The following is a 15,004-nucleotide window of genomic DNA, read 5'->3' on the forward strand; positions in this document are numbered from 1 at the left end:
TTTGAAGCCTGTAAAAGTTGAGTTTATTTTAGTTTTGGAGGAATTTTCAAGTTCTAATTTTATCTCTCAGATATACTTTTCATAATTATTTCATTAACCTACTATCCTACTATTATTTTGTGGCTAACTGATTATAAAATTATTTTATAGTTACTAGAAAAGAAGAATTGTTGGGCACATATTGAGTGAGAGCATGAGTGTGCATGCTTGTGTATGCTTATGCATGTGCACATACACGGGCTGAGATCAATTCTGCATTCTTTCCTAAGGATCTTTTCCTTAGGAACTTGAGCCCAGAAGTTCAATACCAGCTTGGGCAACCCCATCTCTATGAGACCCCATAGCAAGACCCCATCTCTACAGACAAATTTTAAAAATTGACCAGACATGGTGGAATGCACCTGTAGTAGTTCCAGCTACTTGTGAGGATCACTTGAGCTCAGGAAGTCGAAGCTGCAGTGAGCCATGACTGCACCACTGCATATCAGCCTGGGCAACAGAGTGAGAGTCTGTCTCAAAAAAAGAAAAAAAAGAAAAAAAAGATGAACACTGTGAATTCTGCTAGTAGATTTCAGACTATATAAGATTTTTATGTAATTGAACTTCAGGAGAAGGGAGAAAATGACAATGAGAACTGTTATCATCTGGAATGTGATAAAGATTAACCATGAAAAACACATATAGATAAAAGGTGTGAAAGAGTTTAGAATATCCATCATATGGGATTTCAGTTACCCTGGTAGTATACAAAAGGCAATTCCAGAAGCACTAAATTTGCAGCATTTATTTAGAGATTATTAGAGAGGATTGTTTCATCACAGCATGTTAAATGTGCATAGTTAAGGCACTGTCCCTTGGGTAATATGGATTCAAAAGTATATGAGAGAAATTAATGGAAATAATACAGAAGAATATTGGATTAATTTGCAAATGTTTAAAGAGTAAAAATGGAGTTTATTTTCATTATAATATGCTAGTGAGCATAATGATTGCATATATTTGACTCTTGAGTCTAATCAACTGCGATTAAACTGACATGCTTCTTAAATACGAGGAAAAAATAATCACTGTTGTTTATTGGTAAAGTTCCGGTCCTTTCTAGCTTTGATATTTATTAGAGACACAAATTATCTTTTGAACCAAGTATGAAAACACATATAAATTTTAGATACTATTTTCCATTATACAAAAGAACGTGAGGAAGGACTTCAATGACCAATTTTAAAAAGTTTCAAAATCGAAAGGAAGGTAGTTAAAATTAAACTTCTCTCCCAAGAGCATTCTTTGTCATTTGATGACATGGTTTCATTGGGAAGTATTTTAAATTTATTTGAAGCCAGAAGAAATACCAGTGTACACCAAGTAAAAAAACAAATACAAAAATCAATAAAACTAAAGCCTAATTCTATTTTATAAAAAGTGAATAAAGTGGCTGGGTGCAGTGGCTCATGCCTGTAATCCCAGCACTTTGGGAGGTCGAGGCGGGAGGATCACAATGTCAAGTGATTGAGATCATCATGGCCAACGTGGCGAAACCCCATCTCTACTAAAAATACAAAAATTGTATGGGTGTGGTGGTGCATACCTGTAGTCCCAGCTACTCAGGGGGCTGAGACAGGAGAATCACTTGAACCCAGGAGGCCGAGGTTGCAGTGAGCCAAGATTGCGCCACTGTATTCCATCCTGGTGACATAGTGTGACTCTGTCTTTTTAAAAAAAGTGAATCAACTGAAAAACATAGATTTAAGATATGAAAGAAATTAGTTTTGTAGAACTGATTGTGTTACACTGAGTTACACTGATTGTAATTCACAATAATGTTTCTATATATTTAAACCCTTTAAGTTAGTAAAACTAGGACACCCTAAAAAGAATCATTAACAATTATAAAACTGTGAAGCTTCTAATACGTCTTTAACATTTTTGATATTTATACCAAATTTTGTTTCTCAGAAAAGCAGGCTCTTTAAACATTATGAGAAACTGTCTCCTGTTAAGAAAAGCAGTTACCAACACACCAAAAGTTATGACTATGCAAGGAGTCAGCACCCCCTTTAGATAATTATATAATCCCTATAGGACTATGGTCACAGAGGACTATTAGAGAGAGGCTGGTTGGCCACATACCTATTAAAATGTCTGAAATTAGGACAGATCTTTCTAGTATACTTTGTGGGAAAAATAATTTTATTTCTCAAGCAAAAATTAGTACTATTAAAGTTGTAAAAATATGTGTTAACATCTGACAAGGCATTGCATTTCTGTGGGTATGAATGAATCTAATTACTTGTGATTTTCTTTATGAAGATATATTTATTTCTAAACATGTTGTAAGAAGGGAGGGTGATATCAAACTGTGGATTTAGATCACCAAAAAAGGAATCATCTTATTCCAATGGAAAGAAATCAACTGAGTTAAAAATGATCAAGAATGATATGTGTTCAGGGGATCTTTAAGTATACAGCTTTGTGGTGTCGGTTGTTAAGTTGAACTGTAGCTACACATGCAGACATAGGAGTAGAAACAATATATCCAGTTGGATTTTAAAGTCTGTTTCTATGTTAATCTTATTGCCTCAAATAAGAATCATCAATTTGGGAGGTTTTTTTTGAAATTGCTTTCAGAGTGTAAATCATACACTTTTCTAGTTGTTTCAGAATGAAGTTGCCAGATTTTTTTCTTTGAAAATGAATTTGATATTTATAAATAGACTAATTATATTCTGGTGCTGTTAAGAATAAGGGTTATGAGAGAATAAAGATGGTTATTAGCAGTGTGAACAAAAAAGAAAGGAAATCTATAAACAAATGAAACTCAATTTCTTGGGAGATGTATAAGCTGGCCTGGAAGGCAAGACCAACGGAAAAATTCAAAAGCCTCTAAATAGTAGCATTTATGTGAAAGTGTTCTACTTGTTTACATATCTCAATGTATGCTCCTGGCGTAGTTATTAAATGTGTTACTACTTTACAGAAAGCTATATTTGGTTTACCTTCTTTCCTATCTTACTGAGAATATTCAGATCCAGTTTCAGGTCATATATATGAAAGTATTACAGATTTATTTATTCTTTTGATTGAACAAAATGAATGTATCTTTCCTGGTCACAGTGTAACATTCATTGGTTTAATTGAGAGAGTACTCTACAGGAGATAAATGGCTTCCGCATGTTGCTTAAGAAAGAAAGTCAAGAAACATTAAAAGTGATGGTATTGATTTATCCATTTGACACCACAGGACACTAGTTTGTGAATAAAGGAACATTATCTGGCACACACAAAAAATGGAATAAACACCAACACCAATAAACACCAACAGTATATGATGTTCCTGATCTTCCCAACCACATAAAATTCACTTTGCCCTGACTTCATTGGCTTTTTCTGTTGCTGTAACCCAATCTTTCCTTTGTTTTTATCCTCTTAGTTTCTATTTATCTTGCCTTTTCTTCATAGGAGGTAGACTCTCCATAGGAACTTGGTTTGTGGGCCACTGATCATAAAAGCAGGTGAAATATACAACCTGGGACTTCAATGGTCCTAGCAGCTGTCCAAGGAATAAATAAGGAGCGATTTCTGAAGCTATATTGTGTCTCTGGAAAAGCCAGTCATCGGTTTTGAAGGAAAATAACCCACCTTCGAGGGAACTCAGAATCTGCTCCCTGCAGGCTTCATAATCACAGCCTTGTTGGACATAAGAAGGTCAACACATCTTATTGTACACCACTGCACATTTTGAATAGAAAAAATTAGGATGCCATCAGATTCGGACCCACCCCAGTTTCCAGAGTCTAAACTATTAGATGATTACATAGTTGAAGGAAAGCAATAGGCAGATGGCAGCAGATAATAGTATTTTCATGGGACTTTAAGACTGTAGGCTACTAGTAGGATAGTCCATTTCTGATTCAAATGCACCTAGCCAAAAGAACAATGAAAAAGGAATACTAATTAAAGCTAATGCTATTTTAATGTCCAGCTCACTTGTTAAAGTTATTCACACATTGCAGTATAGCCTTGCTAGAATGTAGTAAGGAGCAACTACTCTTGGCTTTATCTATTTGCAACATGGAACTATGAAAAGGGCAGACATCCAAGAATAGGAAGCCTTTGGTTCTAGACCAGGCTCTGCTATTAACTAACTATAGGGCTTTGGAAAAGGTATGAAACTTTAGGACTCAAGGGAAGGAGAAGTGAATAAAATGAACTCGAATGGTTCTTTCTGCTCTAAAATCCTGTGGTTTTCTAATTTTTCTGGCTTGCTTTTCTGTATTTTATCATTATTCACCTCATCGAATTAGCTTAAATTATTCTGAGTACGGAATGTCCTTGAGATTGAGCAGGTGTAAACAGCTTATGTAAACTAAAGATATATCAAATGCAGCAGACACTTCAGAGAAAAAAAAAGCATTAAGAGCTGGGTTTAAATTAAGTGTAGTTCTGGATAAAACCAGCCATCCATGTACTTTCAGATTTTTCTATGAATGTCAAGTTAAGAATGCCATCATAACTCTGATGTTCCTTGAAATCTGCCTTCACTATTCATGAAACTCTGAAATATGGTCCAGTATTAGTAAATGGATGGGAAAATAAACATAATGAGAAATATAAAGTTTTTGAAATTGCTCTCCTCCTCTAAAGATGGAGAGTTGACATGTGACATAAAGACTTCTGAAGCATGAGGTGTATTGTTATAAAATGTTATTATAATCTTTATGAAAGGATATTTAACATTGAATATAGTATCTTCTAATGTTGAATTTTAACAAGCATCACTTATGCAAGTGAGTGATCCTGGTTGGAGGCCCAAACAAATGTAGCTAATGGGAGGTTAAATCAATGCTTAGTGTAATCAAGAACTTTAGAACACAGATGAAAAATGTAGGAGAGGCAACAGGATTTTTCACACAGAGTAATTAAAAGGTATGACTGATATGGGATCAACAGTCAATTCAGTTTTAAAAAATGCATAGGGATCCCGCTTTTATTACACACATCATAAGTTTGGAATGGACCAATTCTCAGTCAGTTTCCCAGTTTCTATTCTAAACCTTCCCCAAACCACACAGTAAGTGGATAAAAAGGAATTCAAACCCAGTTCTGTCTGATTCCTATATCCATTTGTTGGATGTATCATGTTACCTCCTTATTCACTCACTATGGACCTGATTTCTCTGACAGTTCTCCAAGCAAATCTTAGGAGGCTCCAGAATATAGAAGACTGCATGAATGTGTATCTACACTTATTATCTAGTGATTCCACAAAAGCAGAAAAAAAATCATGAAAATGGGTAGTGGATTATATAAGACCTCTGAATTGGACATTTATTTCTGTAACTGCTCTTCAGAAGCACCACTGAGGTCATTTTCCCAAAGGCTCCAAAAAGACCAAGGTTAGTAGTTGATATTATTTAACTTTCTGCCTCCTCTCATTCTTATGTGGAAGTAATCAAAACAGAGACAGCAGAGCTGTTCACTTCAGAATTCGTGTCATTATAAAAGAACAAATAGCCCTTCTTTTGATGAAGAAAAGTGCTACTCTGTCATCTAAGCATAACTAGCTCTGTACTGACTCAGCTGTCACTTGAGACTCAGTGTAATGACAGCTTCTCAGATCTCCAAGACTCCTGCTAGTTCTCTTTGGGCACAATTCTTTGGTGACACAAGTTGACACAACTTACAAGTTGGATCCCTTCAACAGTCACATATAGAATTGAGATATACGTGCATGACATTCCAGCTTCCTCCCTGGTTCCTGGGAAAATGCCCCTATTCTGGCTCAGGAGATTCAGGTTAATATGCACAGTGATATTAAAACATGTTTAATATTGCTTAATATCACTGAGCATTTTAAACCATGAAGGAGCCATTCATTGAGTGTGCAGCAAAGCTTAACTTCTACCAAGCTCTTATTCTTTTTTATTGCTTTCAATGTCAAAGATTATTTTGTCTTTCTATTTCATGAAGCAAAACAGTATAAGTAATGTGTTATTCAGGGTTCAGGCCAGGAAATAAAACCATGCAAGGTGCTTTAAGAAGGAACAGATGTAGGAGAAAAGTTGTTTAGAAAGTTGCTGAAAGAACAACGAAGTTTGCAGACTAGATCCTCTGGAATAATAAACATACAGAACTGCCCCACAGCGTAACTTCTGCCTCTGAGGACTGCAGCTAAGATCTAGATGTTACAAAAACAGAATTGGGACATTGTCGCTATAGCTGGAATTGCCACAAGTGCCTTGTGACACCTAAGAAGCCAAGAAATGAACAGTAGAGCCCTCCTACAAAAACATCTTGTCTCTAAGACCTTTGGTTATAAATGGAAATTCACCTTTAAACACGTTTCTTTTTATGGATAACCCAACAGTACCAGCATCTTAAAATTATTTATGAAAAGACTGCTCTAAGTTTTAAATGCCTTATTTTGATCTATATTGTTAGTCAAAGACTAACAACATAAATATTATAAAGACACATACACATGTATGTTTATTGTGGCACTGTTTACAATAGCGAAGACTTGGAACCAACCCAAATGCCCATCAATGATAGACTGGATAAAGAGAATGTGGCACATATACACCATGGAATACTATGCAGCTATAAAAAAGGATGAGTACATGTCCTTTGCAGGGACATGGGTGAAGCTGGAAACCATCATTCTCAGCAAACTGACACAAGAACAGAAAACAAAACACCATATGTTCTCACTCATAAGTGGATATTGAACAGTGAGAACACATGGACACAGGGAGGGGAACATCACACACTAGGGCCTGTTGGGGTATGGAGGGGCTAGGGGAGGGATAGCAGGGGTGGGAAGATTGAGGAGGGATAACATTAGGAGAAATACCTGATGTAGACGATGGGGGGATGGATGCAGAAAACCACTATGTGACGTGTATACGTATGTAACAAACCTGCACATTCTGCACATGTACCCCATAACTTAAAGTATAATGAAAATGATAGTAATAATAATTGTTATCAGATTTTAGTTAAAAGATTTACAGTGTATTTATTAATTAATGTTTTTACTTTTCTGCTTGTACTCAGGCTCCTAACAATAGATATATATTATGCTAACTAGTTATAAGCTACTAGAAAATGTATTTTTTCTTTAGAAAACCAGGATAGTTATGAATTATCAGTGTATTCTGGAATTATTCTATTCTTCTTATAGAATGAGACACTTTAAGTATGTGTAAGAGTCTTAGTTCATTTTTTATTCACAACTTTATTATTTAAAAGTATGAATGTGACAGTAACAAAATTTAGTTCATAATTATATTTCTCACATGAAAAAGCAATTGACAAAAATTGCTTTCAGAACATAATTTAAATTTGGAGCAAGAAAAGAAATCTTAATTAAAAATGAGACGTTGAATATATTATTTGAAGCACTACAGAAAATTAATTATAGTTTGATAAAAGTAAAGTGCTTTCATCACTAAGGCATATCTGTGATCAGAGGTTAACCTTGGCAGCTTTTTTAGGTTCCATCATTATTTTTTGGCCTGAAAGCTCATTAAGGAGCCATGATATGAGTCTTTAGGTAGAATAAAATACATTAAAAATGTACATGCAAATAAAATATGACTACATATAATTTTGAAAACTTGTATTTAAGCCTATATGTTGACCTAACATTAGCTTGGAAAAAAGACATCTGGTTCTCTGATACAAAAATAAAAAATTAATTTCAGTTATCCCATAGGCCAGATGGGTTATTCTCATTATAAATATAGCTATCTGTATAAAAATGTATCTTCCAAATTCATTGATTATAAAAGATGTGGTTGTTAATGTAAAGTATTAGTAATGCACCTAATAACCCATTAAATTTAAAGAGATTAAAAATTTATAAACTTTAATGTGTTGTAACTTATTTTAATTCCATTTAATATGAGAGCTATTAGGTACATATGAGTGGTTGGGTGCTTGAAATACAGAGTCATTAAGACATACCTCTTTTTTTCTACGAATGTATCTTTATTGCAAGTTCAAATCCAGATAAGCATATATTAGCATTCTCATTTTACAAATGGGCAAACAGAATACACGTAACTAGCTTATATAAAATAACTACTCTGTATCACAGTTAAGGCCTATAGCCAGTCTCAAGACTTTGAGAAATGCTTGTTACAAAACATGAATTATTTCATCTTTAACATTAATGACTAGATTAGTGGCCTTGATGAAGATATAGACTAATAATGACTGAACACTTAAAGATTTAATAAAAAATATGAATATAGTTCTTGGAACTTTGCTCACCCCTGCTCTTATATAGTCATGCTCCAGATTTCTTATGATTAAGAGATGAGCAAGAAGGAAAGAAAAAAGGAAGAATATCATGGCAATCTCTGAGATACCAAAGGTTTTCTTGGGTTGCCCTGTGATGTAAAACTTAGCCATGATTTACTAGTTAGCAGTACACATTTTTAACCCTATAAAGGTTTGAAGTCAGAAGCAGCTTTGAGCAAAACATTTAGACTATGAACAATGGATCTGTAACTTTCTCAGTGGAAATCCATTAGTAAATAGATCCTAAGATCATTAGGGACAGATAGATTGGTACATCCTTGCTTCTGTTTCCAAAAAGCCTAGCTATATCAAGCACATGACCTGTTAGTTCATGAGTGTTCTCCTTGTTATAAAAAAAAAAAAAGGCAATGAAGTTTGCAAGTTAAGTACATATCCCAGGATTATATAACTCATCATTGGCAGAGCAAGGGTTGAAATACAGTTTTTATCTTGATTGTAAGACATATATATCTGATTATAAGATAGATTATATATGTTATAATGTATATTTAAGCATATAATTTAGTATATATATTTATATATGTCTGTATGTGTAGATATAAACAACTATACATTTATGTCTATATAAAATATGATGTATGTATATGTAGGGGTGGTGTGTGTGTGTGTGTGTGTGTGTGTGTGTGTGTGTGTATTAGTCCATTCTCACTGTGTTATAAAAATCCTGAGACTGGATAATTTATAAAAGAAAGGTTTAATTGACTCACAGTTCCAAATGGCTGGGAGGCCACTGGAAACTTACAATCATGGTGGAAGGCAAAAGAGAAGCAGGTACCTTCTTTACAAGATGACAGGAGAGAGAGAGCAATAAAAACATCATACTTTTAAACCATTAGATCTTGTGAGAAGGGTAAGAACAGCATGGGGGAAACCATCCCATGATCCAGCCACCTCCCACCAAATCCTTCCTTTGACACATGGGGATTACAATTCCATCTGAGATTTGGGTGGGGACACAAAGACAAACCATTAGTGTGTGTGTGTGTGTATACATATAAAGTCTCTTATTTCAGTAAAATAATAGGACATACATAACACCTGTGCAGGTGGATATTTACAGATTGAAAACTTGAGTTTAGTTCAGGCTGCATATAGGTGGTAAATGATAGAACATAGATTTTTAATGCAGCTTGGGTCTATCTTCAAATATATGCTTTTATTTATATCTGTTTATCTCATATCAATGTATCTTTCTATTACTATTTTATCTATCATAAAATAAATGTTTAAAGCACCAAATCTTTTTTTTTTTTCCAAAATAGTGAGCACTGTAAAAGACAGATTACTATGAGCTGGAGTAGGTAACAGAAAACCTCCAGGGAAAAGGCAAGCTTTTAAGTTTCTTCAGAAACCAAGTGGAGTTGAATAGAAAGCAGGAGCTAGAAGGCCATTCTGATTGAGAAGACCTTTTGAGCAAATCCTCAGTTCTTGTAATGAGCATAAGAAGAATAGAGGTGGAGTTTCTATATTTCAGGGAATTGGGTGGTAAGACAGGATAAGTAGAGGATGTAAAGATTACAGAGGGTCTTAAACTTGATTAGAAAAGTTTGAGCTTTATTCTTTTTACTGTTTTTTTTTTTTTTAGTGAAGCCCAACTAGACCAAGAATGGCCATGTAACACAGCACACTAAACTACTGAATTTAAATCACAACTGCACTATTTTCCAATGAAGTGGCCTTAGTAAACTAGTATCCTCTCTGTGACTCAGTTTCCTCATTTGTAAAATGGGAATAAAATAGCATCTATCTCACCAAAACACTGAGAGTATTAAATGCATTAAGATGCTCAGAGCAGTACCTTGCAGAAAGTAAATGTTCAATAAATTTGTCTATTACATCGCAAAAGTTCTTATGTAGGATGGTAAGGAAATAGACATGTATTTTAGGAAGATTAATCTAAGTTAGTTCACTAGGTGAATTAAGCTAGAAGCTACCTTCTGGAATTCTACCCAATTTGGTCATCCTTAATGGTTAAGTAAACATTTATTCAGTAGATGGATGGAAGAAATATTTGTATAAAATAGATGATAGAGTGCAGAGGGGAGCAAGAAAGCCAACAGCAGCTGAGTTGTTCTGTGGCAATTAGTTGGATCAGTGCAACCTGGGCTAAGGATAGTGTGTAGGCTGAAAATGGTGATATGCAACAAGGCCTCATGTTGAGACTCAACCAATTACTCCTCCACTTCTTCATCCTGTATATATATTTAAAGGCAGGAAGAAAGAATTTGGCATGTAGGTAAAATAGCTTATTATATAGGTATGAACTCTTGGACACAGGTGGAGGGGCACTGGCTGCTAAAAATGCATAGAAGAGTAGAAAAAGATGCATTCAGAATCAACTGTGTGTTGAGAGTTGTATTCTCAATCTAGAATCCTGAGAACAATCTCAAATTCGCAGCCTGTACTACCTTTGCAAATCATGCCTCTAGAATTTTCTTTTCCTCCTAACCCTCCTTGTGCTATCATGTCTTTCATCAACGCTGTGGAGTAAAATGTTCAACAACTTCATTCAGCAGCAGCCAAGCAAATCAGAGCTCTTCCCTTGAGAATCTTGCACTTTTCCTACTGGTATATAAGACATCACAGATAATTACAATTCAAAATATTTCTGTAATAAAAATATGACACATGGTTAATCCTTGACTAGCATAATGAAATTTATCTTACAGCCTTCTTTGGGGTAATGGTAGTTTTTATTTACAGGAGAGATGGGAGTAGCAGCAGGACAGCTACTATTAACAATGTAATTAGCACTGATGTAATTAATCTGGACATTTAGTCAATGAAATAAAATGTCTTTGGCTCATTTTTCCACTAGTACAGTCTCTATTCAGATGTCCATGCATACTTATTCTAGACATAGTTGCAAACAAAAATACATGAAACACCTCTGCATATAGATTACTACAGAGTTATACGACTATATTTTTTTCTGTTATTTATTTTACACCTTGAAAGTGAGTTGTTGATTTACCTTGATTTAGATCTATTACTCTATGTCATCATCTATCTACCTTGGCCTTTTATCTATTTCTCTTCCTATCCCTAATTTATCCTCCCCCATATCTTGGCTTTAATGAAATACCTTGCCGTAGACTCAAAAATAGCAATCCTCAAAAGAGTAAAAATTATGCGATTTCCACTGAGGGGTGATTACACGGTGGTCACATCATTATAATCATGGTGCTATAGCAGTTTATAATGAATAAAGAGTGCTTTCAGCACCACCATGTAAAATATCACCAAGTTGTAAAATTTTGCCCAAGTTTATTTACTTTTCTCTTTTAATAGCTTACAGTAGATCAATTATATGCTAGAGAAATGCAAAATAACACAGGACTTTAATTAACAGGTTTAATTGCAAGATTAAGAGAGAGAGATCATGTTTCCAGATATTTTCTGCTTTTGTTTAAAATGAACCTTTCATGCTGAAATAGCCATTTTTTCCCCTAGGTTTTGGTGGATTTAGTGACTATACTTTTTTGTGTGCTAATGGTGAAAATGTAGCCTACCTGAAATAAAAACAATCCAGATTTAATCAAACCAACTTATTATTTGGATTGGGTTCAATTTCTTGAAAATAATCAAGTCTCAATTATGATAGACCTCAATGTAGAGCTCAACATATATCTTGTGTTTCTCTCTAATTTGCAGCTTTGATTGTAGTTGGGCTGGGGGCATTGAACTAGTTCTGGACATGGATGTGAACAAGGCAGTTAGGGAGTTAAGAACTTCCTCCATCTCTCATCCCCTTCTATGGGAAACTTAACAGCCACATTCCCAGCACCCACCAAAATGTGGAGGCTGTACTGGACCACATTGAATTTACAAGCCAGACTAAAGCTTTGCAATGTTAGCATTATATTAATATTTGGAAGCTCATTTGTTATATCACTACATAGAACAGCATTATTTTGACTAATATGAACCAAAGTATCCCACATATAAAAGTGAACCCTAAGACAAAATATGTTAACCTCGTGCTCAGTTCTTGAAATAAGTAAGATATATAATTATAAATCTTTTTTCCTTTGCTCTGTGTGTGTGTGTACATATATATATATGTATATATCTCAACATAAAATATTTAATATAGAGAATATGTTAACTACATTGTTCATCAGTACAGACAAAATACATCAACTTGACATGCTGGTTGTTACTTTTATTAAAAGTATTAAGAAATGAAACTGTTTTTAATAAATTCATATTGCTGTTTATTTTTCTATAGTAGGGAAGATTTTCAAACATGATTAATGGGAAAAGAGAAGAGGAAATAAATATTCCATAGTTTTCTATGAATTTTTTATTATCTCTTTTGCACCTTGAACTTGATCACTTTCATCACTTAGATATGTCTGTGACTTGAAATGTTGATTCATTATGGATGGAGGAAACAGAAGTAGGCAGTGTTTTTAATATTGTAGTTGATGATAAACCTTCAAAGTAAGATAATTACTTTTCAATTAGCCTCCATATAGGGACTAGAAAGCATTAGTTATCAACATGTTAAGAACATAATCAGCATTAAGTTGCCATATTTTGGCTGCATTAATGTTGTTAAATTAACATAATAGTCGTTATAAGCAAATGTTCTTTCCTGAAAGATTTTTGTAATTAACATTGTATTTATTTGCACACCTGTATCTGTACTTTTTTCCAAATCATTAATATGAGTCTCACTTTCCATTGCCTAAAGTCATGAAGCCATGTAAAGTTATAAAATAAATTTTACCTCCTTGCCTTGTTAGAAGAAATACCATATTATTCATCCACCACACAAATTGTATTGACATTCTGTATGAAAATTAATGCCCTCCAAGATTCCACTCTGAGCGTTTTCTTTGAGTTTTGTAGCGAGTTCTCTCAGTTTGGGGGCTGCTGCTTATTCTTGCTCTGCACATGTTTGTTTATAATCCTCATCCTGGAAGGGTTGACATGTTCATTTATAATCCTCATCCTGGAAGGGTTGACATGTTCATTTATAATCCTCATCCTGGAAGGGCTGACCTTGCTGTCCATCATCTCTCTTTCCCTGGCTCCTAGCTACTCACTGGTAAGTGTGGTCTTGATTGTATTTGTACCATGGAAGCAGAAAATGGCATAAGAAGGTATTAACTGTTGGGGAGCCAGAGAGAAAATGGGGAAGAATAAAACAGTAAAATCATCTTGCTATTGTGATAACCAGTTTTACTGTAGAAGACACAAAGCATAGGTATATGCATATACCTCAGGTCAAATGCCGATTCTAGAACTTTGGGTAAATCACTTCAACTCTAGTAGCCTCTATATGGCTGGGCATGGTAGCTCATGCCTGTAATTCCAGCACTTTGAGAGGCCAAGGCAGGAGGATCACTTGAGGCCAGGATGATTGAGGCTGCCATGAGCTATGATCACACCACTGCACCTCTACTTTCCTCATCTCTACAACAAGGCCATTGTACAACTACAGTTTTCTTAAGCTCTAAGCTAAGAAAAAATATATAATTGGCTTGAATGGACAAGAGGTAGAGCACATCGGATGAGAGGTTTTATGGAGAAAGAATGGACTAACCTCCCATGGATAGTATTTCAAACAGATGAAATCTGAGTTTAGAAGGTTTTGTGTTGTTTCTATTTGTTTGATCATTTGTGTGTTTATTTAAAGAGAAATTGATTTTTAAATGCATGATATATAGGTAGAGTGAAAGATAGAAAAACCGAAACAATTTAGTCTTTCTACATCATTTTTCCTCTATTCAGAATAAGGATCATAATTTTATTTACCTTCTTCATGAAAATGTTAAGATTAATTAGTATTCATGCAAAAGTAATTTGAAAATGAAAAACGTCATCTAAGTGCTAAGTAGTGTTACTTCAGCTTTGGTTTCTCAACGTGCCGATCTCTTGATTAGTCTTTGTAAATGCCCTCTGATGTGCATCACTGAATTTATAAACATAGTGCAGTAGCTGATAGTATGCAACAAAATACAGTGTGAAGAATGTGTCACTATCATCCCTAAAGACTGACTGGGTTGCATGGAAAAGCATTACCTGAAATATTCTATAGGAATATTTGCTTTTATTTTTTAATTGCATTTTAGGTTTTGGGGTACATGTGAAGAACATGCAAGATTGTTGCATAGGTACACACATGGCAGTGTGATTTGCTGCCTTCCTCCCCATCACCTATATCTGGCATTTCTCCCCATGCTATCTCTCCTCAACTCCCCATCCCCTGCTGTCCCTCCCCTATTTGCCCCCAACTGACCCCATTGTGTGATGCTCTCCTCCCTGTATCCATATGTTCTCATTGTTCAACACCCACCTATGAGTGAGAACATGCGGTGTCTGAGTTTCTGTTCTTGTGTCAGTTTGCTGAGAATGATGGTTTCCAGATTCATCCATGTCCCTACAAAGGACACGAACTCATCGTTTTTGAAGGCTGCATAATATTCCATGGTGTATATGCGCCACATTTTCCCCGTCCAGTCTATCATTGATGGAGGCATCACACTACCGGACTTCAAACTATGCTACAAGTCTACAGTAGTCAAAACAGCATAGTACTGGTACCAAAACAGAGATATAGACCAATGGAACAGAACAGAGGCCTCAGAGGCAACATCACACATCTACAACCATCTGATTTTTGACAAACCTCACAAAAACAAGCAATGTGGAAAGGATTCCCTGTTTA

The 15,004-nt window shown here is 34.9% G+C and overlaps 1 protein-coding gene across 15 annotated transcripts in view; it reads left to right on the top strand.

The window, feature by feature from the left end:
• The window catches only part of MAGI2 (membrane associated guanylate kinase, WW and PDZ domain containing 2), a 1,433,352-nt gene that overhangs the window by 447,948 nt on the left and 970,400 nt on the right, over positions 1-15,004 (top strand). The window lies entirely within an intron of this gene.

The sequence above is a fragment of the Cebus imitator genome, unplaced genomic scaffold (genome assembly GCF_001604975.1).
Source record: "Cebus imitator isolate Cc_AM_T3 unplaced genomic scaffold, Cebus_imitator-1.0 Scaffold26, whole genome shotgun sequence".
Lineage (NCBI taxonomy): Eukaryota > Metazoa > Chordata > Mammalia > Primates > Cebidae > Cebus > Cebus imitator.